Source organism: Schistocerca piceifrons, chromosome 9, assembly GCF_021461385.2.
Source record: "Schistocerca piceifrons isolate TAMUIC-IGC-003096 chromosome 9, iqSchPice1.1, whole genome shotgun sequence".
NCBI classification, from domain to species: Eukaryota; Metazoa; Arthropoda; class Insecta; order Orthoptera; family Acrididae; genus Schistocerca; species Schistocerca piceifrons.
In genome coordinates, this window is record NC_060146.1 from 52827996 (window position 1) to 52854700 (window position 26705).

A 26705-nucleotide genomic window follows, 5' to 3' on the forward strand; every position below is an offset into this window, starting at 1 on the left:
TCAGTTCTACATCTGCGTATACACTCTGCAAGCCACCTTATGGTGCAAGGGAGAGGGTACCACGTATCACTCACTACAAGTCATTATTTTCCTGTTCCACCTGCAAACAGAACGATGGAAAAACAACCGTCTACACACCTCCGTATGAGCCCAGATTTCTCTCACCTTATCTTTGTGGTCGTTTCGCGATACATATGCTGGCGGCAGCAGAAACGATCTGCAGTCGTCCGCAGCTCGTGGTCGTGCGGTAGCGTTCTCGCTTCCCGCGCCCGGGTTCCCGAGTTCGATTCCCGGCGGGGTCAGGGATTTCCTCTGCCTGGTGATGACTGGGTGTTGTGTGACGTCCTTAGGTTAGTTAGGTTTAAGTAGTTCTAAGTCTAGGGGACTGATGACCATAGATGTTAAGTCCCATAGTGCTCAGAGCCGTTCTGTAGTCGGACTCAAATCTCCCTTCTCTAAATTTCTTCAGTCGTGCTTCACGAAAAGAGCGTCGTCTTCCCTCCAGAGATTCTCATTTGAGTTCACAAAGCATCTCCGTAATACTTGCGCTCTGATCTAAACTACGAAATCTAGCAGCACGCCTCTGAATTTCTTCCACGTCTTTCTTCAATGTGACTCTGCAGGGATCCCAAACATTCGAACAGTACTCAACAACGGGTCGCACTAGCGGTCTGCTATACCGATGAACCACAAAATTCTCCTAATAAAACGAAATAAAACATTTTCCTTCCCTACTACCAACTAGACGTGTTTCATACCACTTTGCATTCATCGGCGTGACTGTGTCAAGCAGCACTCTGCTGATACAGTATTCGAGCTATAAAGAATTGTTTTCCCTACTCATCTGCATTAACTTACGAGGGTTGCCCAGAGAGTAAGTTCCGATCGATCGTGAAATGGAAACCACACTGAAACCCAGAAACGCTTTATGTGCAACAGTTAGGTACGCCTTCCACTTACTTCTCTACATAGTCACTGCTCTAACTTCGAATGTTGTCGCAGTGTTGTATCAACTTTCCAATATCCTCGTCATAGAAAGCAGCCGCCTATGCCTTCGGTCAGTTATTTGCACTAGTCTGCAGCTCGTTGTCTGTGAAAAAAATTGTCTTCATAACCAGCGGTTCTTGTGAGCAGAGATGAGACTCAGAGGGAGCCAATTACGGACTGAACGAGGTGCATTCAAGTTCTAAGGCCTCCGATTTTTTTTCTAATTAACTACTCACCCGAAATCGATGAAACTGGCGTTACTTCTCGACGTAATCGCCCTGCAGACGTACACATTTTTCACAACGCTGACGCCATGATTCCATGGCAGCGGCGAAGGCCTCTTTAGGAGTCTGTTTTGACCACTGGAAAATCGCTGAGGCAATAGCAGAATGGCTGGTGAATGTGCGGCCACGGAGAGTGTTTTTCATTGTTGGAAAAAGCCAAAAGTCACTAGGAGCCAGGTCAGGTGAGTAGGGAGCATGAGGAATCACTTGAAAGTTGTTATCACGAAGAAACTGTTGCGTAACGTTAGCTCGATGTGCGGGTGCGTTGTCTCGGTGAAACAGCACACGCGCAGCCCTTCCCGGACGTTTTTGTTGCAGTGCAGGAAGGAATTTGTTCTTCAAAACATTTTCGTAGGATGCACCTGTTACCGTAGTGCCCTTTGAAACGCAATGGGTAAGGATTACGCCCTCGCTGTCCCAGAACATGGACACCATCATTTTTTCAGCACTGGCGGTTACCCGAAATTTTTTTGGTGGCGCTGAATCTGTGTGCTTCCATTGAGCTGACTGGCGCTTTGTTTCTGGATTGAAAAATGGCATCCACGTCTCATCCATTGTCACAACCGACGAAAAGAAAGTCCCAATCATGCTGTCGTTGCGCGTCAACATTGCTCGGCAACATGCCACACGGGCACCCGTGTGGTCGTCCGTCAGCATCCGTGGCACCCACCTCAATGACACTTTTCGCATTTTCAGGACGTCATGCAGGATTGTGTGCACAGAACCCACAGAAATGCCAACTCTGGAGGCGATCTGTTCAACAGTCATTCGGCGATCCCCCAAAACAATTGTCTCCACTTTCTCGATCATGTCGTCAGACCGGCTTGTGCGAGCCCGAGGTTGTTTCGGTTTGTTGTCACACGATTTTCTGCCTTCATTAAACTGTTGCACCCACGAACGCACTTTCGACACATCCATAACTCCATCACCACATGTCTCCTTCAACTGTCGATGAATTTCACACTTCGCAAACTCAGAAAACGAATGATTGCACGCTGTTCAAGTAAGGAAAACGTCGCCATTTTAAGTATTTAAAACAGTTCTCATTCTCGCCGCTGGCGGTAAAATTCCATCTGCTGTACGGTGCTGCCATCTCTGGGACGTATTGACAATGAACGCGGCCTCATTTTAAAACAATGCGCATGTTTCTATCTCTTTCCAGTCCGGAGAAAAAAAATCGGAGGCCTTAGAACTTGAATGCACCTCGTATTGTGGGTGATCACTTCTCATCGGAAACGCTGCAGGGACGTCTTCATTGCCCTTGCAGTGTGCGGCCGAGAATTGGCATGAAGAAGGAACTGCTCGAGGATTGTGTTATGTGGGGAGCTACATGACACAGGCGAGATCTCTAACCAGGCCACTCCCGGATGATGAGCTTCGCCCTGACATCTACCCTTCCTACCAACTCTAACCCCGTCTTCCTGCCTCCTCCTCAGGGCTCCCTCTCCTCCCCCTCCCTCCTTCTGAGCGGATATCCCCTCCTACTCCGCGTCCATCTCTTGTGCCTTCTTTCAGTGTCTCTGCGCTCCCTCCTGCGCTGTCTTCCCTTTTCCTCTCCCGCCCCATGTGTCTCCTGCCTCTTCGTGAACACACGGTTGCCCCTCCTCTCTTCATCCCGCCGCTTCCCCAGCTGCCCCATGCTCTCCCCTCCTTTTCCATCCTCTCTGACCTTTCCCTCGGCAGGTCCCGCCCGGTAGTTTTATTCTTCGTCGTGTGTGCTCCGAGTGGGTTTTAAGTGTGTTGTTTCGGAGTGTTTTTAACCCTGTGGCCAACTTTTAACCTGTGCATGCGCATCCAGTGTCCTCTCTGTGTTTTAAGAATCGCCAACTGTGTTTTTTCCCTTTCTGGTGACTTTTTTTAACTGTCCCCAATGAACGTCTACATGTCAGTGTATTTTTACCTCCATTTTCTCCCCTCACTCTGTTTTATGTTTCCCCTTTTTTACCTCCTTATGTATGTATTATTCTATTCTTGTTTTAGTTGTCATGTCACTCGGCTGAAGAGCGGCGGATTGTGCTGCTGACAGCCCTCCCCTGCCCATATGGGGCAGGGGCATGAAATCACAATAAAGGAAAAAAAAAAAAATCTAACCAGGCACTCATACATGGCAGGAGACGCTATTCCCTACGCATCTTTACGTGCTCACTGTTCACTCGAAACTGAAAAGAGCGACGCGACACGATCGACGGGTGTACTAGAGACACTGCCCAACACGTCTGTGCAAAGCCTTACCGGATTTTCCCAGTGGTTTCCATTTCGCGACCGAACGGATCTTACTTTCTGGACAACCATCGTATATTTTTCTACGTTTAGAGCAGGCTGTCATTCATCAGACCAACTAGAAATTCTGTCTAAGTCATCCTGTATTCTCCTGTAGCCACCAAACGACGAAAGTTCCCCGTACACCACAGGTCCATCATCCAACACCCGTAAACTGCTGCTCACACTGTTTACGATATCATTATTGTATACTGAAAATAAGAGGCGTTCTACGACACTTCCCTGCGGCACTCCTGACGACACCCTTCTCTCTGATGAACACTCGCCGTCGAGGACAGCATACTGAGTTCTGTTACTTAAAAAGTCTTCGAGGCACTCACATATCCGGGTACCTAAACGGAGAGCTCCCTCTTCCGTCAACAGTCTGTAGTGGGGCAGCGTGCCAAAGACCTTCAGGAAACCTAGGGATACGGAATCTGCCTGTTGCCCTTCATCCACGGTTTGTAAGATATCACATGAGAAAAGGACAGGTGGGATTTGCACGAGCGATGCTTTCTAAATCTGTGCTGATTTGTGGACATAAACTTTTTTGTCTCAAGCACCTTTATTGTACTCCGACTCGGGATACGTTGAAGAGCTCTGCAGCAAAACGGTGTTAAGGATATTAGTCTGTAACTATGCGGGTCGGTTATTTTACCTTTCTTACTCATAGAAGTCACCTACGCTTTTTTCCAATCGCTAGGTACTTAGTGTTAGGCGTGACTCACGATAACTGCCAGTGACCTAGCCTTCTCAGGTGACCTGGCACTTTCAGCATCGAGCGTAAAGGACGCCACTTGCCAACTCTCCTTCCTTACCCTCAATGTAAGTGAGGTTGGTTTGAAGGTAGAGCTAATCACAAACAGTCGATACGCGTCCGACACTCCCTAACAGGTAAAATTGCAAATTGCTTTTAGTAAAATTGCAAATTAGTTTCAGTAGACGTGGCGTTGAAGACAAGTGGAAATTTATAGTCTTATTGATCAAAAGTTAAACAACAGGCAACTGCAGAGGCTCTTAACATATCTTGGATTATACACAGAAGCGCCAAAGAAACTGGTATAGCAATTCGTATTCAAATACAGAAAATGGTTCAAATGGCTCTGAGCACTATGACCTGTGGTCATCAGTCCCCTAGAACTTAGAACTACTTAAACCTAACTAACCTAAGGACATCACACACATTCATGCCCGAGGCAGGATTCGAACCTGCGACCGTAGCAGTCGCGCGGCTCCGGACTGCGCGCCTAGAACCGCGAGACCACCGCGGCCGGCTCAAATACAGATATATGCAAACAGGCACAATACAGCGCATCGCGCAGCAACGCCCATATAAGACAACAAGTACATGGCACAGTTGTTAGATTGGTTAGTTCTGCTACAATGGCAGATTATCAACATTTAAGTGAGTTTGAACGTGGTCTTGCAGTCGGCACACGAGCGATGGGACACAGCATCTCCGATGTATTGATGAGGTGGAGATTTTCCCGTACGATCAATACACGAGTGTACCGTGAATATCAGGAATCCGGTAAAACATCAAATCTCCAACGTCACTGCGGCCGGAAAAAGATCCTACAAGAACGGGACCAACGACGATTGAAAAGAATCCTTCAACATGAAAGAAGTGTAACCCTTCCGCAGATTTCTGCAGATTTCATTGCCGGGCCATCAACGAGTGTCAACGTGCGAAACATTCAACAAAACATCATCGATGTGGGCTTTCGGAGCCGAGGGTCCTCTTGTGTACCCTTGATGACTGCACAACACAAAGCTTTACGCCCCGCCTGGGCCCGTCAACACCGACACTGGACTGCTGATGACTGGAAACGTGTTGCCTGGTCCCACGAGTATCGTTTCAGATTGTATGGAGAGGATGGACGAGTACGGGTGTGGTGAAAAGCTCGTGAATCCATGGTTTCTGCGTGTCAGCAGCGGACTGTTCGTGCTGGTGGAGGCTCTGTAATAGCGTGGGGCGTGTGCAGTTAGAGTGGTATGGGACCCTTGATAGGTCTAGATAAGACTGCGACAGGTGACACGTACGTAAGCACCCTGTCTGATCACCCGCATCCATTCATGTCCATTGTGCATTCCGACGGAGGTGGGCAATTCCAGCAGGACAATGCCACAACCCACACGTCCATAATTGCTGCCATACTGGTACTTACACCTTCTGTGTACTACTTCGCCACTGTAAGTTTTGCACATAAACGTAATATATAAATTTTGCTTTTTTTTTTGTTCAATCATATACACGCATACATTAAACAAACAGTTGCGGAAACTAGACATCTTTATTGAATATTACGTCCATAAGGGACGGTATTATGAGGGCTGCTACTGTTGATCACTACAAATGAAACAGTTTCTTCATCAGTCACTTGTTTATTTGGCCAGTACGCGTTTCGATGATTCACACCATCATCATGGGTTGGAGAATTGTTTTTTTTACATACAAGTCTCCAAGATAATGTGAACCGTTTAAAAGCTTAGTGGCAAAATAGTCAAGTGACTGACGCAGAAACTGTTTTATTTGTAACAATCTGTATTGCTAAACGACTATTCCAAAACCAGGCACTAGTTGCAGGGTACCTATCTAGTGGTTTCTAATGGCAACAAAAAATGATTTCGATGGTTCTATTAATTATTGAGCGAATTTAACATGCTGTCTTAATGTACTCCTTAGGAGATATGAAAGTTTAGCTCAATTAGACAGGTATTACACTTACAAATTGTGTTTGTCTTGAGGCAGCATAACTGACAGCGCGTGGGTACTCGATTTATCCAGTATTTGAGAATGGGAGGTCCTAGCGACTTGTAACAATTTCAAACCGTGAGGACACTCTTTCCTTCCGACCCCCCACCCCCCACAGTGGATGATAGGAAGAAAAATGATGGCTTACTACACTTTCTCTGTCATGCAGTAAAACTTCCGTATCACGCATAACGTTTGATATTTACTACTTCTGTAATACCGCTTCTATTTGCAATACAGTCCGTCAACACTATCTACATATATCACGTAGGTGCAAAATTATATCATTGTATGATACATAGTTCAAGAGATACTATGTCATAAACATCGTGGTGCGTGAAAATCGTGCATTTGCTTAAATCTGAACGGAAATTACTCATACTGTACTCGTCCAGTGTTTCATAATTAGAGCAGCTAGCGACTACCAATAAACGTGAAGCATAATTTCAAACCTTTATTGAACTTCTTCCAGTTTACATGCTTAACGGCAGATGTTAAACACATTGACTGAACTGTAAAGTAATCAGACGTCCGAAGTTGTTTTATTCATGGGAGTTTCAGTCACCAAACAATCGTGGTTTTAGTATTTGTACAGAAGCCGCTGAGCGCTACCAGACAGCATTCATATGTGTGGTTGTCTGTCATGACAAGGTTTTAGCCGATCACTGTGTATTACGACTAAAATCGATTCTGGATACTATCTGAAGAGATACTAGCTGAAGCGATAGTGGACGCAAAAATGGGTAAGATGACTTTGTTGTTGTTGTTGTGGTCTCCATTCCTGAGACTGGTTTGATGCAGCTCTCCATGCTACTCTATCCTGTGCAAGCTTCTTCATCTCCCAGTACCTACTGCAACCTACATCCTTCTGAATCTGCATAGTGTATTCATCTCTAGGTCTCCCTCCACGATTTTTACACTCCACGCTGCCCTCCAATACTAAATTGGTGATCCCTTGATACCTCACAACATGTCCTACCAACTGATCCCTTCTTCTAGTCAAGTTGTGCCACAAACTCCTTTTCTCTTCAATTCTATTCAATATCTCCTCATTAGTTATGTGAACTACCCATCTAATCTTCAGCATTCCTCTGTAGCACCACATTTCGAAAGCTTCTATTCTCTTCTTGTCCAAACTATTTATCGTCCGTATTTCACTTCCATACATGGCTACACTCCATACAAATAATTTCAGAAACGAATTCCTGACACTTAAATCTATACTCGATCTTAGCAAATTTCTCTACTTCAGAAACGCTTTCCTTGCCATTGCCAGTCTACATTTTATATCCTCTCTACTTTGACCATCATCAGTTATTTTGCTCCCCAAATAGGAAAATTCCTTTACTACTTTAAGTGTCTCATTTTCTAATCTAATTCCCTCAGCATAACCCGATTTAATTCAATTACATTCCATTATCCTCGTTTTGCTTTCGTTGATGTTCATCTTATACACTCCTTTCAAGACACTGTACATTCAGTTCAACTACTCTTCCAAGTCCTTTGCTGTCTCTCACAGAATTACAATGTCATCGGCGAACCTTAAAGTTTTTATTTCTTCTCTATGGATTTTAGTACCTACTCCGAATTTTTCTTTTGTTTCCCTTACTGCTTGCCCAATATACGGACTGAATAGCATTGGGGAGAGGCTACAACCCTGTCTCACTCCCTTCCCAACCACTGCTTCCCTTTCGTGCCCCTCGACTCTTATAACTGCCATCTGGTTTCTGTACAAATTGTAAATAGCCTTTCGCTCCCTGTATTTTATTCATGCCACCTTCAGAATCTGAAAGAGAGTATTCCAGGCAACATTTTCAAAAGCTTTCCCTAATTCTACAAATGGTAGAAACGTAGGTTTGCGTTTCCTTAGTCTTTCTTCTAAGATAAATCGTAAGGTCAGTATTGCCTCACGTGTTCCAATATTTCTACGGAATCCAAACTAATCTTCCCCGAGGGAGGCGTCTACCAGTTATTCCATTCGTCTGTAAAGAATTCGCGCTAGTATTTTGCAGCTGTGACTTATTAGACTGATAATTCGTTAATTTTCACATCTGTCAACACCTGCTTTCTTTGGGTAAAGACGTAAAGACGACAAAATATCGTAGAATTAGTTCCTATTTTTAAAATGTAAAGAGTAACTATTTGGGAAAGATTGTAAATGCTAGAGAGTTTTAAAAAGCTGCTTTGAAATGACACTATATTTAATTCTTTAAAGTTACAAATGTAGACTGGAAAACAAAAATAAAAATCGTGTGTCATTTCTTCAGCAGAATTCTTAAATATGGTACGCCTCGCTCAAAATATGAGGCGAATGTGATATTGTTATGTACTCTGAAGATGAAAGGTTAAGCTCTTAGAAAAGAGATGGAGAACACACATAGCGATGCATTTGTAGAACTGTGATTTTTCTGTGGGGGATATTTTTATAATACTTATGACATGAAACATACTTTAGAGTGAACTGCAGGAATTTCTGTACTTTTTTCTTTATTTGTAATAACGTACCCTAAAGTCAACCAGTAATGGGTGGTAACTGTTTACAATAATACCCAATACACTGACACTAATACAAAATGAAGACGAATACAAAAGAAAACCAGTCTTTTATATTTTTATAAATATAAACAGGAACTTAAACCCAAAGCAGATATTTTCCAGTTCGGTATGAAAACGAGGAATACGCGACTTCCCTATAAAATTATTCTTATTAATAAGAGAAATATCTTTTTCATTTAATTTAAAAATTATTTTGTCGTTGCCCATATATTATAGAGCCTTAGCTTGCAGGTCATTTTCCAGTGGTTTTGTATGGTGCAGACATACCTGCAGTTGTATAAATTCCACTTACCTACTCGAAATTTAGGCGAGATATGATCTCCTCCACGTACATGTGCTTGGTCAGTCATTAGAGTAGGATCTGGTGTGGATTCTCCATGCTGTTACTAATCTTCAAAGATATGTCAGAATGAGTCTCCTTAGTTTGACCTTTTTTTGTGTGTGTATTTGCCACAACTTTGGCCACAGGCATAGCTTTCTGGCTCTCCTGGTTCTTGTCTGCTGGAGAGTTTTCTTATCCAGCAGTGAGCTAACTGCCACAGCTCTGTGGTCTTCCGCGGTGGTGTTTTTGCAGATGGGAAGGGCAGCAACCCGCGGTACACCGCGATGTGCGTGGTGCCAGGACCGTAGGCGATGGCGTATCGCTTTAAAAGTCACAGGTTCAAGCAAGTGGCGATCAAAAAGTTTTCGTTCGAAGGCCACGATAACCCCTTCCCTGCATGTCAGTGCTTATATACCCTTGCAGGAGTCGCGTTTTGTTAAATTCACGCTACAGCAACGCCCTAAAACGGAAAATTTCTGATCGTCCCCCATATTTTGGAATGGAGCGTAACATATTAAAGGATTATATTGACTGCCTAAAGACCTATGTAAATAAAAGTGAAAATGTTCATTTGTTCAAAGTAGTAAATCTCGTAAAGTACTTCATCAGTTGCTTTGAAAGTTTGGCACAGCGTTGAATTCAAATGCACGCGCGTGTTCGCACACATTTTTTTGCTACACGGGGTGTCCCAGTTACCTTGCTCTTCCAGAATAACTATTTTTTCTGTGTTAAATGAAAAATCGTTTCGAACAATGTTTTTTAAGATCATTCGGTAACTCTTGCTGGAGATAAACGTTTCATGTAACCCCACATATGTAGGAGACAGGGGTTGAGGTTAAATTTTTAAAATGGAACCGTGTACATTTAATTCAAGAATACGCTTACCTTCTCCAAGAGCTCTTCAAATATGTATCACTTTGTACCATTTTTGTCAATAAAACGTAGATGTGCAAACAATAAAGAGTGCACAGTTTGTGAAGAAACCGAGCTGCTTATTGCCTTGATTGTACACATTACGCACCCCATGTAGTGCTGTAGTATAGGTGTTGTTTTGTTCATGATTTCCGACTCAGATAGGTACTCGTCTGCCCTCCCCCCCCCCCCTACCCGCCCCCCCACCCCCACCCTATCCCTGCGTAACTCCTTTGTTGTTACTGTAGCTTACAGTACACTTCATGCCAGTATAGTCGTGAATCAGAGTAACTTAGTAGTTGCATGGTGGTAGTACACATTGTCAATACAATTTTTCAGTTCAAGACAACGTCTGAAAATGAGTCAGAGATCATATTTTTGGCACTTTACTTTACATGTCCGTCTTGATCACATAAATTTTTTTTTTTACATTTCACTATGACCGATTTCGGCTACTTCCATCTTCATAGCCGGCCGCAGTGGCCATGCGGTTGAAGGCGCTTCAGTCTGGAACCGCGCGACCGCTACGGTCGCAGGTTCGAATCCTGCCTCGGGCATGGATGTGTGTGATGTGCTTAGGTTAGTTAGGTTTAATTAGTTCTAAGTTCTAGGGGACTGATGACCTCAGATGTTAAGTCCCATAGTGCTCAGAGCCATTTTTTCCATCTTCATATCTGTTACAAGAACAAAAACAGTGTGTTACCAACTAAGTTAGTTTGTTGCCAGAATGAGATTTTCACTCTGCAACGGAGTGTTAGTTAGTTGATGCTAAAGTCTTAGTGCTACATAAGAAAGATAAAACGTTTACATGATTAACAGCCACATACCATAAAATATTCTGATGTAGTATCAACGCCATACCAAACATGTAGGTACATAGTAACTGCTGGAAAATAAGTACGTTATACAGAGAAGCCACAATGTGCCGCCACTGAGAGTACACTACGGATGTATTATCGACTACCGATTTTTTAAATTTTTAATTAATAGCCACTGCTTCGTTAATTACTTCACTATTACGTTTACGGTAATTGATCTGTCAGGTAGGAATATTTTATTTTATTTTGTAGTTTTCTAATCTTATACTTTTTATACTGGTTTTTGCAACTGTAAGTTTTACCTAGCCAGACTAGAAGCTTCACATTATTAATATTTGTTCTTTTTATGTGGATTTTAAGTATGGATTCAGTACCACGTGGAGTATCACAGTACATGTTTTACTGTCAGAAGATAGTTTTTCCATATGAAGAAATTTTAAGTAATGACTACGCATACCACATTTTAACCATTACAATTCCGATACTGGTTAATCATGTAGCTTAGCTATAGTGCCCTCTGCTGCCTTAGTTTTCTTGCATAAATACCCCAGACGCATTCTGATCATCACCAGCACTTACTATGTACCTACATGTTTAGTTTGATGTTGATAATACATCAGAATATTTTATGGTAGGTATGGCTGCTAATCGTGTAAAGATTTCATCTTTCTTATGTAGCAACAAGACTGTTATAGATTTAGCATAAACAAACTTAGTTGGTTTCACGCTGTTTTTGTTGTTATAACAGATGTGAAAATGGCAGTAGCCTAAACCGGTCATAGTGAAATGTAAAAAAAATTGTGATGAAGACGGACCTGTAAAATAACATACAATAACACTCATGTACACGCATGACGATAAAATAGAAATGCTGCTGAACTACGTAGAAAGTACATTGACAGGAAATACTTTAGCAAGTAGCATTTTTATGATAAGTACTGTTGAAAAACATGATTATTATATTTATTTTGTACTCCACTGTACATACCTGTACTTTACTTTGCTGTAAGCGGGCGAAATTCTGTACCGGCAGAACTACTTACCGCAGGCGATTCAATGGCAATCCATTGCCTTCTCGTTGCATGTTGGGTTCTCTCATCTCTCGTCTTCGCGAAACGGGACATTTAAATGCAAAACCTCGGAATCACCGTGGAACACGAACAGACGAAACGCTGAGGTTGCTGTGTTCACGGCCGCAGCCGTGAATTGAAGCCAATTCAACATGATGTCGGTGTCTTGAAACCCAGTGCACATCGCATTCTGTAATGTCATAAATTCCTTCCTAACATGTTCATTTACAGCAATAACAACAACGAAATGACTTCAACAATGGGGTTCAGTTTTGTAAGTGGGCTCAGCAACAACTTCTGAATACTCATAATTTCTTTTCAGATTTTTTCACCGACGAGGCGCTATTCTCCAACAAAAGAATCGTCAATATGAGAAATATGCATTATCTGTCCATCAACAATCCACGACGGCTCTGGCCATCAACGGCCACGGAGTGTTAATGTTTAGTGCGTGGTTACTGGAGGTACCATTAGCGGACTTTCTTTGTAAATGGCAACCAAAATTTCAGATAATATGTCTGATTTTTAAGAGACGCTTTTCCTGTTCTCGTGGACACCGTACCTCGGAATCAGAGGATGTTCACGTGCTGTCAGCATGATATATACTCTGCGCCTAACGCCTCACGAGTACGACGAATTCTGGGCCCCACATAGCCTGGTAGGATGATCGAACGGGGTGGACCATCTGGTTGGCCTGCCTGATTTCCGTTGTTACACCACTGGATTTTTTTCTATGGGGAGCACTCAAGGATACTGCCTACCAAAACATTCCAATAACACCAGAGGACACGCAGCGAAGCATTGCTGATGCACAGCCATCACAGATGAAGTAGTAGTACAATGCAGGGCGTCCTAATGCTAGACTGACTCTATGTATGAATGTCAATGGTCACCATTTTGACCATGTGATGTCAACGGTCTGTTTTTCATGTCGTGGTAGTAGCACAGTAAAAGTTACTACAAAGGGCCATGTTATTTCTGCATTATCTCAGTACGGTATTACTGTACCGTAGAAAAACAAGATCCTGTTGCATTCAATGCTTTCGATAGTTTGTAAAATGTTAAAAAACGTCCTTAATTATTTAGTTAATGAAATGGGCTGAAATGATATTTAAATTACAAAATAAATGTATTATTTATCATTTCCATAGCTACTAGTTTAGTGGATATAATGGTACAGTGTGATATACACTATGTGATCAAAAGTATCCCGACACCCACAAAAACGTGCGTTTGTCATATTACGTGCGTTATGTTGCCACCTACTGTCAGGTACTCCATATCAGAGACATCAGAAGTCATTAGACATCGTGAGATAGCAGAATGGAGCGCTGTGCAGAGCTCACGGACTTCGAACGTGGTCAGGTGATTGGGTGTCACTTGTGTCATACATCTGTACTCGAGATTTCCACACTCCTAAACATCCCTAGGTCCACTGTTTACGATCTGCTAGTGAAGTGGAAACGTGAAAGGGCACGTACCGCACAAAAGCTTACAGGCCGACCTCGTTTGTTGACAGACAGAGACCGCTGACAGTTGAAGAAGGTCGTACTATGTAATAGGCAGACATCTATCCAACCCTCACACAGGAATTCCAGACTGCACATGATCCACTGCAAATGGGAGGTGAGAAAAATTCGATTTCATGCTCGAGACGCTGCTCGTAAGCCACAATCACACCGGTAAATACCAAAGGAGCCTCGCTTGGTGTAAGTAGCGTAAACATTGTACGACTGAAGAGTGGAAAACGGTACAGTGGAATCACGGTACACAGTGTGGCGAACCGACGGCATGGTTTGGGTAAGGCGAATGCCAGCGTGTGTACTGCTAACAGTATAATTCGGAGGCGGTGGTGTTGTGGTGTGGTCGTGTTTTTCACGGAGAAGGCTTGCACCCCTTGTTGTTTTGCATGGCACTATCACGACACAGGCCTACATTGATGTTTTAAGCACCTTCTTCCTTCCCACTGTTGAAGAGCAATTCGGGGATGGCGACTGCACCTTTTAACACGATCGAGCACCTGCTCATATACACGACCAGTGGCGGAGTGATTACACGACAATAACATCCATGTAATGGAATGGCCTGCACAGAGTCCCGACTTGAATCTTATAGAACACCTTTGTGATGTTTTGGAACGCCGACTTCGTGGCAGGCCTCACCGACCGACGTCGATGCCTCTCCTCAATGAAGCACTCCGTGAAGAATGGGCCACTATTCCCAAGAAACCTTCCAGCACCCGATTGAACGTATGCCTGCGAGTGTGGAAGCTGTCATCAAGACTAAGGGTGGGCCAATACCATATTGAATTCCAGCATTACCGATGGAGAGCGCTGCGAACTTGTGATCCGTTTCTACCCAGGTGTCTAGATAACTTTTGATCACATAGTGTATTTTTGATTATCTCTTGGAGAGAGTGAGTGTATTTCTGAATAAGACGTACTTGGTTCCATTTTAAAAATATAACCTCCACCACGTATGTCCTACATCTGTGGAGATACATAAAACGTATACGCTCAGCAAGAACTGCCCAATGATATTAAAATACATTGGCTAAAACAATAATCAATATTTGCGTAAGACTGGCAAATGATGCAGGGTGGGCTGTACATTTATTTTCAATGTGAATGTGTTGTTTCTCTAAATTATGTCTTACCTCCAAGGTTATGTTTCTAATGGAGAAACAAATTATGACCGTTCTTGAACAGGGCTGAGTTAAATATAGACGGTGTCCCAGCTATCTTGACCACCCAAAATATCTCTGGAACAATAACAGCTATTGGAAAACGACTTTCACCGGTATCAATGTAGGGCTGGGGCCGATGAATGTACATATTTGGAAACATTCTAAAACGAAAGCATATGTGTTTTTTAACACAAACTTAGGTTTTTTTTTAAATGGACCTCCTATATTTTTTCTTCAGCAATCCATAGCATGACAAAGCACATAAACAATGGCGTTGATTGCATCGCAATATTCCCATTACATCCCGAGATATTAAGACGCGAAGTTGACGCTTGAAACACCCGACATGCGCTGCTAGCGCACGTCCTGAGGCTCAGGCGTGAACCCCATGCTGCCCGTAATCGCGCAGCAGACCGTATTATTCGTTTCGGACCTCTTGATAAGTATGGAAGTGTGATTACGCATGTCAATCACATCGCGATTACGGGCAGCATGGGGTTCACGCCTGAGCCTCAGGACGTGCGCTAGCAGCGCATGTCGGGTATTTTAAGCGTCAACTTCGCGTCTTAATACCTCGGGATGTAATGGGAATATTGCGATGCAATCAACGCCATTGTGTATGTGCTTTGTCATGCTATGGATTGCTGAAGAAAAAATATAGGAGGTCCATTTAAAAAAACATAAGTTTGTGTTAAAAAACACATATGCTTTCGTTTCAGAATGTTTCCAAATATGTACATTCATGGGCCCCAGCCCTACATTGATACCGGTGAAAGTCGTTTTCCAATAGCTGTTATTGTTCCAGAGATATTTTGGGTGGACACGATAGCTGGGACACCCTGTATAAGGCAGATCAACGACGATGCTGGATCTGGCATTCATCCTCGACTGGAGAAGGTAGCTGTCAGGCGTCAGAAAGAGTTGGTGCGCGGGGTAGCCGCGCCGCCAAAGGCACCTTGCCACGGTTCGCGCGGCTCGCCCCGTCGGAGGTTCGACTCCTCCCTCTGGGATGGGTGTGTGTGTTTGTTGTCCTTATCGTAAGTTAGTTTCAGTTAGATTAAGCAGTGTGTAAGCCTAGGGATCCATGACCGCAGCACTTTGGTCCCATACAAACTTACCACAAATTTCTATTCTGAGAGATGGTAGTCAAAACGGGAGGACCTGTGGTCTAGGGGTAGCGTCTTTGATTCATAATCAAAACGTCTTCGGTCCCGGGTTCGATCCCCGCCACTGCCTAAATTTTGATAAATAATCAGCATTGGCGGCCGAAGACTTCCGGCATAAGAAGTCAGCCTCATTCTGCCAACGGCCTTGTCAAAGAGGACGGAGGAGCGGATAGAGGTTCAGGGCACTCTCTTGTCCTAGGGGTGGGAAATTGCCCCTAAAGGCGGAAGAATCAGCAATGATCAACGACATGAGGATGCAGAAGGCAATGGAAACCACTGCAGTAAAGACATGTCACGTGTATCCACAGGACATGTGGCCTGTAATTGAAGAAGTGTCATGATGATCTCTCCATTGGCAAAAGATTCCGGAATAGTCCCCCATTCGGATCTCCGGGAGGGGACTGCCAAGGAGGAGGTTACCATGAGAAAAAGATTGAATAATCAACGAAAGGATAACGTTCTACGAGTCGGGGCGTGGAACATGGAATGTCAGAAGCTTGAACGTGGTAGGGAAACTAGAAAATCTGAAAAGGGAAATGCAAAGGCTCAATCTAGATATAGTAGGGGTCAGTGAAGTGAAGTGGAAGGAAGACAAGGATTTCTGGTCAGATGAGTATCGGGTAATATCAACAGCAGCAGAAAATGGTATAACAGGTGTAGGATTCGTTATGAATAGGAAGGCAGGGCAGAGGGTGTGTTACTGTGAACAGTTCAGTGACCGGTTTGTTCTAATCAGAATCGACAGCAGACCAACACCGACTACGATAGTTCAGGTATACATGCCGACGTCGCAAGCTGAAGATGAACAGATAGAGAAAGTGTATGAGGATATTGAAAGGGTAATGCAGTATGTAAAGGGGGACGAAAATCTAACACTCATGGGCAATTGGAATGCAGTTGTAGGGGAAGGAGTAGAAGAAAAGGTTACAGGAGAATATGGGTTTGGGACAAGGAATGAAAGAGGAGAAAGACTAATTGAGTTTTGTAATAGGTTTCAGCTGGTAATAGCGAATATCCTGTTCAAGAATCACAAGAGGAGGAAGTATACTTGGAAAAGGCAGGGAGATCAGGGAAGATTTCAATTAGATTACATCATGGTCAGACAGAGATTCCGAAATCAGATACTGGAATGTAAGGCGTACCCAGGAACAGATATAGACTCAGATCGAAATATAGTAGTATGAAGAGTAGGCTGAAGTTCAAGACATTAGTCAGGAAGAATCAATACGCAAAGAAGTGGGATACGGAAGTACTAAGGAATGACGAGATACGTTTGAAGTTCTCTAACGCTATAAATACAGCAATAAGGAATAGCGCAGTAGGCAGTACAGTTGAAGAGGAATGGACATCTCTAAAAAGGGCCATCACAGAAGTTGGGAAGGAAAACATAGGTACAAAGAAGGTAGCTGCGAAGAAACCATGGGTAACAGAAGTAATACTTCAGTTGATTGATGAAAGGAGGAAGTACAAACATGTTCCGGGAAAATCAGGAATACAGAAATACAAGTCGCTGAGGAATGAAGTAAATAGGAAGTGCAGGAAAGCTAAGACGAAATGGCTGCGGGAAAAATGTGAAGACATAGAAAAAGATATGATTGTCGGAAGGACAGACTCAGCGTACAGGAAAGTCAAAACAACCTTTGGTGACATTAAAAGCAACGGTGGTAACATTAAGAGTGCAACAGGAATTCCACTGTTAAATGCAGAGGAGAGATCAGATAGGTGGAAAGAATACATTGAAAGCCTCTATGAGGGTGAAGATTTGTCTCATGTGATAGAAGAAGAAACAGGAGTCGATTTAGAAGAGATAGGGGATCCAGTATTAAAATCGGAATTTAAAAGAGCTTTGGAGGACTTACGGTCAAATAAGGCAGAAGGGATACATAACATTCCATCAGAATTTCTAAAATCATTGGGGGAAGTGGCAACAAAACGACTATTCACGTTGGTGTGTAGAATATACGAGTCTGGCGACATATCATCTGACTTTCGGAAAAAAGCATCATCCACACAATTCCGAAGACGGCAAGAGCTGAGAAGTGCGAGAATTATCGCACAATCAGCTTAACAGCTCATGCATCGAAGCTGCTTACAAGAATAATATACAGAAGAATGGAAAAGAAAGTTGAGAATGCGCTAGCTGACGATCAGTTTGGCTTTAGGAAAAGTAAAGGGACGAGAGAGGCAATTCTGACGTTATGGCTAATAATGGAACCAAGGCTAAAGAAAAATCAAGACACTTTCATAGGATTTGTCGACCTGGAAAAAGCGTTCGACAATATAAAATGGTGCAAGCTGTTCGAGATTCTGAAAAAAGTAGGGGTAAGCTATAGGGAGAGACGGGTCATATACAGTATGTACAACAACCAAGAGGGAATAATAAGAGTGGACAATCAAGAACGAAGTGCTCGTATTGAGAAGGGTGTAAGACAAGGCTGTAGCCTTTCGCCCCTACTCTTCAATCTGTACATCGAGGAAGCAATGATGGAAATAAAAGAAAGGTTCAGGAATGGAATTAAAATACAAGGTGAAAGGATATCAAGGATACGATTTAATGATGACATTGCTATCCTGAGTGAAAGTGAAGAAGAATTACATGATCTGCTGAACGGAATGAACAGTCTAATGAGTACACAGTATGGTTTGAGAGAAAATCGGAGAAAGACGAAGGTAATGAGAAGTAGTAGAAATGAGAACAGCGAGAAACTTAACATTAGGATTGATGGTCACGAAGTCAATGAAGTTAAAGAATTCTGCTACCTAGGCAGTAAAATAACCAACGACGGACGGAGCAAGGAGGACATCAAAAGCTGGACATTTCTGGCCAAGAGAAGTCTACTAATATCAAATACCGGCCTTAATTTGAGGAAGAAATTTCTGAGGATGTACGTCTGGAGTACAGCATTATATGGTAGTGAAACATGGACTGTAGAAAAACCGGAACAGAAGAGAATCGAAGCATTTGAGATGTGGTGCTATAGACGAATGTTGAAAATTAGGTGGACTGATAAGGTAAGGAATGAGGAGGTTCTACGCAGAATCGGAAAGGAATATGTGGAAAACACTGATAAGGAGAAGGGACAGGATGATAGAACATCTGCTAAGACATGAGGGAATGACTTCCATGGTACTAGAGGGAGCTGTAGAGGGCAAAAACTGTAGAGGAAGACAGAGATTGGAATACGTGAAGCAAATAATTGAGGACGTAGGTTGCAAGTGCTACTCTGAGATGAAGAGGAAAGGAATTCGTGGCGGGCCGGATCAAACCAGTCAGTAGACTGATGACCAAAAAAAAAAAAGTCAAAACAGCAGCAGCAAGGTTACAGCTATAACCGTAACTAGCGGCTCTGAGCGGATAGTGACGGCAGGTAGTGATGCGAACGCTGAGCAGTTACGGGGGAAGGCTGACGCCTGCTACCGGCTGGTCTGGTGTGGTCGATGTGGCGTGCGAATCGATAGCTCTCGCTCGCCGCAGGTCGACAGGCCGCTGGGAGGCAGCGATGCCTCCAGGGCAGCTCTGGTAGTCGGCCAAAGCGCAGCACACTCACTCGCGCACACACACACACACACACACACACACACACACACACACACACGGCTTATTGCAAGCGCGGGAAGGCGAGGTCGATAGCGGGTACTGCGTTTAGTGCTGGCGGTACGTATCGTTTCTCAACAGCCGGACAGTGGATTTAACAGTGAAAGCTACGAAAGAAAATGAAACCGTTCATCGAATCCCGCTGAAGGGACACCGAACAGAAGTGATATCTGTGGTTCCCCCAAGAAATTCTTACAGGGCCTCTGCCGTTCTTCTCCTGTTAATGACTGACGAGATCAAAATAGCTTTTGTTGGTTGTGTTTTGCAGTTTTGATAAATCCTAAAAGACATTGTAACACGTGAAGCTGCTCTATAATTGGCCGGCCGGGTTGGCCGAGCGGTTCTAGCCGCTACAGTCTGGAACCGCGCCGCCACTACGGTCGCAGGTTCGAATCCTGCCCCGGGCATGGATGTGTGTGATGTTCTTGGGTTAGTAGGCTTTAAGTAGTACTAAGTTCTAGGGGACTGATGACCTCAGAAGTTAAGTCGCATAGTGCTCAGAGCCATTTGAACCTTTTTTTTTTTTTTTTTGCTCTATAATTTACATTTAATTGTACGACCGTTCAGTCAGAGACCATTTTCCAGTGCAAAATTTTTAGTTAGTAGCCGGTGTTACATATAAAATGGGTATTTGGAAATCAAGTTCCGATAGGCAACGAAATGGAAACTACTGCGAAAATCAAAAAATGTTTTGTTTGAAACAATTAGCTACAGCTTCCAGCTACTTATCTACATACTCGCCGCTCCGACGTACACATTTGCCGTAGCGTTGTACCAGCTTTCCGACACCCTCGCCGTGGTTCGCAGAAGCCAGTGCTTTCCGCGAATTCTTTACTCAGGTCTGCAGCACATTGTACCGGGTGATCAAAAAGTCAGTATAAATTTGAGAACTTAAGAAACTACGGAATAATGTAGATAGAGAGGTAAAAATTGACACACATGCTTGGAATGACATGGGGTTTTATTAGAAAAAAAAGAAGAACAAAGTTCACAAAATGTCTGACAGATCTCTTGCGCGCGTTGTTTGGTGATGATCGTGTGCTCAGCCGCCACTTTCGTCATGCTTGGCCTCCCAGGTCCCCAGACCTCAGTCCGTGCGATTATTGGCTTTGGGTTTACCGACATCTCTAGCGATGCTGAAAGACAACATCCGACCCCAATGCCTCACGATAACTCTGGACATGCTTTACAGTGCTGTTCACAACATTATTCCTCGACTACAGCTATTGTTGAGGAATGATGGTGGACATATTGAGCATTTCCTGTAAAGAACATCATCTGTATATTACTTTGTTATGCTAATTATCGCTATTCTGATCAGATGAAGCGCCATCTGTCGGACATTTTTTGAACTTTTGTTTTTTTGGTTCTAATAAAACCCCATGTCACTTCAAGCATGTGCGTCAATTTGTACCTCTCTATCTACCATTATTCCGTGATTTATTCAGTTTTCAAATTTATACTGACTTTTTCATCACCCGGTATGTGGCAAAATGTTGTCCTCATAACCAGCGGTTCATGTGTGCAAAGATAAAACTCAGAGGGAGCCTACTATGGGCTGTAATGTTGATCATAAAACACTTCCCACCGACAACGCTGCAGGAGCATCTTCATTTCCCCTGCAGAATTCGGCTGAGAATTGTCTCGAAGAAGGAAACGCTTTACAGTAATGTTATGTGGGCTGCATAGTTTCAGGCGAAATCTCACAACAAGCCCTCGCACGTGGCGGGAGACACCATCGCCATAGGCACCTTTACATTGTCTCTGCGCCCTCAGAACATGAAAATGCGACGTGACTCTATCGGCGGGCGTACCACAGACACTGCCCAACGCATCTGTGCAAAGTTTCGTCCGATTTTCTCTGTAATTTCGCGACTGATCAGAACTTACTTTCCGAATACCTCTTGTACGTTGGGTGATCTATTTGAGTTTTCAGAAAAGTATACAATAACACAAACAAATTTATTGCTTGTTAGCGGTACATACATGTGTAGGAGAGTATGGAGTTTGTGTCATAACACATTATCACCCTATACGTGCGCCACTGAGAATGTGTGATATATCGTACCTCGCGTCCATGTTGCGTCACGTGGCGCGCAGCGTTTCTGGAGTGATTTGCTGAAAGGTCGCTGTAATCTTCCTCTGTAGGTCGGCCAGATTCTGTGGTCTTCTTGCACACTCGGACATAGTTGATGTAGCCACATACAAAAAAATCTGTAGATGTTTGCTCGGGGCTTTTAGGAGGCTGTGGGATAGTTCCACTACGGCCGCACCAGCGTTCGCTGAATATCTGGTTAAATTGCTCCCAATGCGGTGGAGCTCCGTCCTTTTGACAGGGCATGGTGTCCAGTATCCCATCTTACTACAGTTCAGGGACCACACACTGCTCGACAATTTCAAGGTACCTGACGGCACGAATAGTCTCTTCCACATAAAGGGACGGGCCGATATCGTTGCAGCGATTTCTGAAAGCTGGTTGGGTCCCTGCGACATTTGGAAATTTTCCATACCATACTACAGTTTGGGCGTGTTGTTGTAGACCAAAGGACCAATTTAATAGAACAATCAAGATTCACTGAGAGCGCTAACGTGTCACTTCCGCACAGTGTGTTTCTCACAGAAAGTGTTTGCGCTGTGGACTATGCGTTGTTGGCTTGGCTCCCGAAGCGTGGTCACTTATTGTTAACTCTCGTCATTTTTGCGTACAGAAAACTGTTTCGGTCGTACAATAAAAATTAGTTATACTGCAGATTTACAATAATACCATTTCTAACTTTATGGAGATGATCTGATAATCCCTCTTATACGATTTACCGTCTAGTAAACTCGTCAGAAATTTGTGTGAAAAATCGGAAAAGAAATGATGGACGAAAGAACTGAGTCATCATATAAGATGATGATAATGACGATGATGATGATGATATTGGTCTATGAAGCGTTCAACGGCGTGGGTATCAACACCCGTACAAATTACCAATCTTTCCACTTTACAGTCTCGCCAATTCCTGAATGATGATGAATCGGGAATCGAATCGAATTGGGAATCGAACGCGGGACCCCTTGATCCAGAGGCAGCAAAGCTACCCACCAGACGACGAGCGACTCAGCATATAGAAAGCTCTGAAAGACCTTCGGTAAAATTAAAAAGCAAGGGTGAAACATTAACAGTACAATGAGAACTGCACTGTTCGAGGCAGAGGAGAAAGTGGATACGTGGAAAGAGTGCGTTGAAGGCCTCTGTGATGGGGAGGACTTATTTGATGACGTGATAGAAGAATTAGGAATCGCTATGGAAGAGATAGCAGATCCAGCATAGAGTCGCAATGGAGCGATGAAAGACTTCAGATAAAATAAGGCAGAAGGGATAAATAACATTACCCCTGGATTTTGAAATCATTGGGGATTGTGGCAACCAAACTACTGTTCAAACAAACGTCAGCTTTCAATTCCGAAGATCGCAATAGCCGAGAAGTGCGAGACTACCGCACAATCATCTCAAAAGCTCATGCGTCCGAGTTGTTGACAAGAGTAATGTACAGAAGAATGGAAAAGAAAATTGGGCATCTCCAAGATGACATCAGTTTGGTTTAAGGATGGTAAAAGCACCAGCAGCTGTGACGTTGCGCTTGATAATGGAAACAAGGATGAAAAAATGAGACCCACAAAAAGCGTTCAGCTATTAAATGGTGGAAGATACTCGAAAAATAGGAGTAAGTTAAAGGTAAAGGGGAAACAACGAGACTGAAAGATTAAGAACGAAGTGTACGACAGGGGCCCGAACTGTTCAGCCTAGAGAATGACGAAAATAAAAGATTCAAGGGTGGGATTAAAATTCTGGGTGAAAGTATATCAGTGATAGATTCACTGATGACATTTCTATCAGCAGTGAATGTGAAGCAGAATTACAGCATCTGATGGCTGGAATGAGCAGTCTAACGAGAACAGAATGTGTATTGAGACTAAGCGGGAAAAAGGCAAAGGTAATTAGATGTAGCCGATATGAGAATAGCGAGAAGCTTATCATCAAACGTACTGATCACGAAGCAGACAAAATTTAGGAATTCTGCTACTTTGGACGCAAAATTACCCCTAACCGACGAAGCAAGGAGGACGAAAAAGGAGACCAGCATTGGCAAAGAAAAGTCTACTATTGTCAGACATAGAACTTAATTTGAGGAAAAAATGAGAGGGTACGTTTGGAGCACATCATTCTATGGCAAAACGAAAACTGGAACAGAAGACATTTGACGCGTACTACAGAGGAATAGTGAAAATTACATGAACTGTTTAGGTAAGGAAAATGGGGATTCTCTGCAGAGTCGGCGAAGAAGATCATATTAAGACACTGACACGACGGACAGTATCATAGGATACGTTTTGTTTACGACATAATGGAATACCGTATTTTGTTCTGGAGGGACCTGTAAAGAGTTAAAGCTGCAGTGGAAGTCAGAGGCTAGAGTACACCCAACATGTATTTGAGACGTAGGATGCCGTTGCTACTCTGAGGTGAAATGTTGGCTCAGAAGAGGAATTCGTGGCGAATTAAAGTGAACGTGTCAGAAGAGCGATGTCTCAGAAAAAGAAAAAGATTGGTGCTAGTAGTGGCTGCTGATCCTAAGAAACTGTTATGTCTTCCAGATGAATACTAAAAAAGATTTCATTAAACTTCGGTTACACGATAAACCATTCAAATTAAAATTATGCAAATTCTACGAAATTCACTAGGGATATCAATTATGAAGAACTTGGTAGCACAAAACGGTAACACTGCGTGTTATTGGCAGATAGAAGATGCAACGAATATACGACGGATGTCCAGAAATCAAATTCCGAAAAGTCGTGAAATGGAAACCACAGTAAAAATTAATACTTTATTGCCACCCATCTACATAGGGAGAAATGACCGTCGTTATAAAATAAAGAGAAATCAGAGCTCATTTATTTTTTCCGAGTGTTATTCGAGAGCGGACCAGTCGACAAGTCTTATGAAAATACACTACTGGCCATTAAAATTGCTACACCAAGAAGAAATGCAGATGATAAACGGGTATTCATTGGACAAATATATTATACTAGAACTGACATGTGATTACATTTTCACGCAATTTGGGTGCATAGATCCTCAGAAATCAGTACCCAGGACAACCACCTCTGGCCGTAATAACGGCCTTGATACGCCTGGGCATTGAGTCAAACAGAGCTTGGATGGCGTTTACAGTTACAGCTGCCCATGTAGCTTCAACACGATACCACAGTTCATCAAGAGTAGTGACTGGCGTATTGTGACGAGCCAGTTGCTCGGCCACCATTGACCAGACGTTTTCAATTGGTGAGAGATGTGGAGAATATGCTGGGCAGGGCAGCAGTTGAACATTTTCTGTATCCACAAAGGCCCGTACAGGACCTGCAACATGCGATCGAGCATTAACCTGCTGAAATATATAGTTTCACAGGGATCGAATGATGGGTAGAGCCACGAGTCGTAATACATCTGAAATGTAACGTCCACTGTTCAAAGTGTCGTCAATGCGAACAAGAGGTGACCGAGACGTGTAACCAATGGCACCCCGTACCATCACGCCGGGTGATACGCCAGTATGGCGATGATGAATACACGCTTCCAATGTGCGTTCACCGTGATGTCGCCAAACACGGATGCGACCATCATGATGCTGTAAACAGGACTCGGATTCATCCGAAAAAATGATGTTTTGCCATTCGTGCACCCAGGTTCGTCGTTGAGTACACCATCGCAAGCGTTCCTGTCTGTGATGCAGCGTCAATGGTAACCGCAGTCATGGTCTCCGAGCTGATAGTCCATGTTGCTGCAAACGACGTCGAACTGTTCGTGCAGATAGTTGTTGTCTTGCAAACTTCCCCATCTGTTTACTCAGGGATAGAGACGTGGCTGCACGATCCGTTACAGCCATGCGGATAAGATGCCTGTCATCTCCACTGCTAGTGATACAAGGCCATTGGGATCGAGCACGGCGTTCCGTATTACCCTCCTGAACCCACCGATTCCATATTCTGCTAACAGTCATTGGATTTCGACCAACACGAGCAGCAATGTCGCGATACGATAAACCGCAATCGCGATAGGCTACAATCCGATCTTTATCAAAGTCGGAAACGTGATGGTACGCATTTCTCCTCCTTACACGAGACATCACAACAACGTTTCACCAGGCAACGCCGGTCAACTGCTGTTTGTGTATGAGAAATCGTTTGGAAACTCTCCTCATGTCAGCACGTTGTAGGTGTCGCCACCGGTGACAACCTTGTGTGAATGCTCTGAAAAGCTAGTCATTTGCATATCACAGCATCTGGTTCCTGTCGGTTAAATTTCGCGTCTGTAGCACGTCATCGTCGTGGTGTAGCAATTTTAATGGCCAGTAGTGTAGTTCTATCAACCTTCTGCCAATCACTTAACGACGAATTACATTCAAGTAGATGAAGCCTTGGTAGCCTTAAAATAAGTAGCCTCAGAGAAGGGTAGCCCGAAGTGGAAAGCTCTGAGGTATTTAGCGAATCGTGGAACGTCTATCGGAAAGGCAGAGTAGAGGCCATAGGAGAGGTGTTCATTGCAGTTGACAAAAGTATTGTCTCTGCTGACATCAAATCTAAAAACTGGAAAAAAAGGAGGCGGTCATGGGGTCGCAGACCGTCTGTAAAAGAGGTTCCAACCACAACCAAACCGCCCCTGCTCCAAGACTAAAGGGGAAGCTTATGTCTGGAAATAGAAACCACTTTCACGGAGGAAACTGAGGACCACTTCAGCCACTTACAGCCTTCGTTCAGTTCTCTGGTCGTTCTCTTCCACCGATCTGAGATTAACACGGCGTGTCCTAGAAGTCTATACCTGATTGCAAATAGAAAGAAGACAGTAAATATGACACATTGTCATATATCTTCTATTTTCATGTGCTGGTAACATATTCATGTTTTACACACACACACATGCAGTAAAATCCGACGTGTGCTCCTTTCGTTGCTCGAAGAATATCCAGGCGGTGTTCCAATCCATCTATGTGTTTATAAGCATTTTGTGAGGTCAGCAATCCTCTACCGTAATGCCGCGATGACATTCACTGGTATTTGTTAAACCTGGTCATTGACACAACCCCAAAGGAAGAAATCCAGTGACTTTATGTCCCGTGATCGCAGAGGCCAGTTGATGGGACTACCACGCCCGACCCATTTCCCCGGAATTGGTGTGTGGGAACAGGCGCGAAGATATAACCCCAAATGAGATGGCGCATGGCCTTGTTGGAAAATTCAGTCCGCCGTCA